This window comes from Procambarus clarkii, chromosome 36, assembly GCF_040958095.1.
Source record: "Procambarus clarkii isolate CNS0578487 chromosome 36, FALCON_Pclarkii_2.0, whole genome shotgun sequence".
Lineage (NCBI taxonomy): Eukaryota > Metazoa > Arthropoda > Malacostraca > Decapoda > Cambaridae > Procambarus > Procambarus clarkii.
Window position 1 is genome coordinate 29,619,873 of NC_091185.1, and position 4,060 is coordinate 29,623,932.

Here is a 4,060-nt window from a genome sequence, read left to right on the forward strand (position 1 = left end):
AATACCTGACTCTTTAGTCGTGTTTGGGGGGGCTGGGAGGGGTTGCAGATGTGAGGAGCACCAGGTGTGTGGAGCGTGCCATGTGTATGTGTGTGTGTGTGCCACCAACGATAACAGTGCCACCAGTGACCACAGACTGATCTGACTAAGTGTAGCCTGCAGTGAGAAACATTGCACTGTCAATCTTCACTTCACCGAAGTGAGTTACATCAGTGACAACTTCGCTATCTTAGCCATACTTCATTTGTCATCGCTTCACATCACACGACAAACCTGATATCCTCCTTCTACTACCGCTATCACGATCCATCATTTTAATATATCCCACTAAATTAGGAAGTTTTAAAACTTTTGCTAAAAAAAATACCCACATAATGGCACTACCATTATGGGAGCAGCCGGTCGGCCGAGCAGACAGTACGCTGGACTTGTCATCCTGTGGTCCCGGGTTCGATCCCGGGCGCCGGCGAGGAACAATGGGCAAAGTTTCTTTCACCCTATGCCCCTGTTACCTAGCAGTAAAATAGGTACCTGGGTGTTAGTCAGCTGTCACGGGCTGCTTCCTGGGGGTGGAGGCCTGGTCGAGGACCGGGCCGCGGGGACACTAAAAGCCCCGAAATCATCTCAAGATAACCATTGAAATAACCAACTCAAATCTCGCATCTAAAACACCCTCACACACACACGTAAGACGATATCCGGAGAGAAGATAGCCAAACCCGATATGATGACAATATTCGCTGGGGGATAGCAGGTCGTCGGCGGCTTGTATAAACGATTGAAAGACCACCCAGGCAGCACAATCCTGCGCTTGTGTAGGGGGGATCGCATTCTACATCTCTCCGCCCACGAGGCTTCGACCCCCGCCCACCTCGCTCGTAAATCGGTTCAGAACAAATGTTTTAGGTGGAGTCGGATCCTTCATATGTCACTATCGTCTGTCTGTTCATAACAGGGTTTGCGCGCGCTCTTAGATCTTGTAAATAAGATTCGGGGGAGCTTGGATCCTAATGGAATCAGAGGAGTAACGGATGGCTTCTAGCGTCTATTGGGGGGGGGGGGGGGGGGGGGGTTGACAGGCTAAATGTAAACATTAGGACTATGTAGGAGTGGGAAATATGTACATTACTTACATATGGAACAGGTTTCTTGCTTCTACTGGGTATATTGGGTGTTTACTTGCTACTAATATGTGAGTACGTTGGCTCGTAATATGTGAGTCTTTGTTCACAATATGTGAATGTGTTTGTTTATAATATGTGTGTATGTGTGCTCATAATATGTGAGTGTGATCATCACTCATGGGGTGGGTATGGGGTGCACAATAAACTACCACTCACAGGATGAGTATGGGTAAATTACATCTTATCTTGAGAGGTTATCTTGAGATGATTTCGGGGCTTTAGTGTCCCCGCGGCCCGGTCCTCGACCAGGCCTCCACCCCTAGGAAGCAGCCCGTGACAGCTGACTAACTCCTTGGTACCTATTTTACTGCTAGGTAACAAGGGAATCAGGGTGAAAGAAACTCTGCCCCTTGTATCTCGCCGGCGCCCGAGATCGAACCCGGGACCACAGGATCAAGCGTCCAGTGTTCTGCCCGTTCAGCCACCGGCTCCCTATACAGACTCCATACACAGTTTCAAGTGTAGATATGATAGAGCCCAGTAGGCTCAGGAATCTGTACACCTGTTGATTGACAGTTGAGAGGCGGGACCAAAGAGCCAAAGCTCAACCCCCGTAAGCACAACTAGGTGAGCACTTACTTTGCACCATCCTAGGAAGGATTTAATGGTCAACAATCCTGAATCCTTAATTGTTCAGCATTAGTCACCCAGTAGTAATTAGTGACCTGGTTGTAAACCAATTGGTGAGTTGTGTTCCAGACAAAAAATAAAGGATAAGGCTTGCCATGAGATAATGGAATGGAAAGCTCTCAGCCTGTTAGGAGAGAGAACAGGAAGAGAGAGAGAGAGAGAGAGAGAGAGAGAGAGAGAGAGAGAGAGAGAGAGAGAGAGAGAGAGAGAGAGAGAGAGAGAGAGAGAGAGAGAGAGACAGAGAGACAGAGAGAGAGAGAGAGACAGAGAGACAGAGAGAGAGAGAGAGAGAGAGAGAGAGAGAGAGAGAGAGAGAGAGAGAGAGAGAGAGAGAGAGAGAGAGAGAGAGACAGAGAGACAGAGAGAGAGAGAGAGACAGACAGACAGAGAGAGAGAGAGAGAGAGAGAGAGAGAGAGAGAGAGAGAGAGAGAGAGAGAGAGAGAGAGAGAGAGAGAGAGAGAGAGAGAGAGCGAGAGAGAGAGAGAGAGAGAGAGAGAGAGAGAGAGAGACAGAGAAAGAGAGAGAGAGAGAGACAGAGAAAGAGAGAGAGAGAGAGAGAGAGAGAGAGAGACGGACAGACAGCAGACAGAGACAGTCAGAGAGAGAGAGAGACACACAGACAGAGACAGAGACAGATTTAGTCCAGTTCAAGTGGAGCGCGCACCAACAAATACATCCCCAGCATTTGACCGCCCAATAAACATTACCGCGATCTAAGAGGGCAGCATTGCGACTCTCACACCTCAGCACAGAGCGCGCTGAAAGTCAGACAGCGAGGGGTGGATAGTGGTAGTCACTCTGGTCCACCGGCTCCACTATATACACATCCCCAGAAGGAACCTGTTCAATAACTTCTTCCGAACTGCAGACGCGAGTGGGATGACTCCCACGTCCCCCGGGTGAGTGTAGTCGCAATATCTTCTTCTTCTCGTGGGGCTTGAGCAACGTCTTGTCATGTGTATTGAGCAGTGTGTGTCATGTCTCTTGAGCAGCGTGTCATGTTTCTAACACCTGGAGGAGGTTAAGATAGACGTGAAGCATGGGCCAGATTCACAAAAGCACTTACGCAAGCACTTACGAACCTGTACATCTTTTCTCAATCTTTGGCGGCTTTATTTCCAATTATTAAACAGTTAATGAGCTCCGAAGCACCAGGAGGCTGTTTATAACAATAACAACAGTTGATTGGCAAGTTTTCATGCTTTTAAACTGTTTAATAAATGTAACCAAAGCCGTCAAAGATTGAGGAAAGATGTACACGTTCGTAAGTGCTTTCGTGAATCTGGCCTCAGGACTAGCGTCTTGGTCGAAGAGTCTGCCACCAGGAGGTACTTCTCGACGCCCTCTTGGGGCCCCTCAAGTCATCCTCCACCCTCATTAATACAACAGGGGGGCCCTCGGGGCACTAATTTAACCCAGCACTGGATGACAAAATTAGACCCCATTAACTCCCTGATATAAATGACCTTGTTAGACCCCACGTCGCTACTTCACACTCGATAATTCAATAAACAAATAATTTTCATAACATAAATTATTCACTCTTTCTAAAATGAGCCCAATTAAATTTGAATACAAAATTATAATATATTTAATGTGAGAACCGAGCGTAAACTTAGAAAAATATACACAGAATGATGAAGGAATTAGCGAGTCGTTAACGAACTGCTGGTTAGGGTGGGTAGATATGATAATATCTTTAATTGAGAGAGCAAGAGGAATGCACACACCCTCGACACCTTAATTGGAAAGATGTTTACACTAATGAGAGGCGCGCGAGATCTCGGTCCCATTATAGAGGGTCGTGTACTGTGTGTGTGTGTGTGTCGCTGGTGAGCCTGTTATCGCTGCCGGGTCGACATGTCGTTTCTGCCACCGATATGACGGGATGTTTGGTACCTGTCGTGTCTGGAGCATTCGTTATCCTGGGTACCTGTCGTGTCTGGAGCATTCGTTATCCTGGGTACCTGTCGTGTCTGGAGCATTCGTTATCCTGGGTACCTGTCGAGTCTGGATCATTCGTTATCCTTGGTACCTGTCCTGTCTGGATCATTCGTTATCCTGGTACCTGTCGTGTCTGGATCACTCGTTATCCTGGGTACCTGTTGTGTCTGGATCATTCGTTATCCTGGGTATCTGTCGTGTCTGGATCACTCGTTATCCTGGGTACCTGTCGTGTCTGGAGCATTCGTTATCCTGGGTACCTGTCGAGTCTGGATCATTCGTTATCCTTGGTACCTGTCCT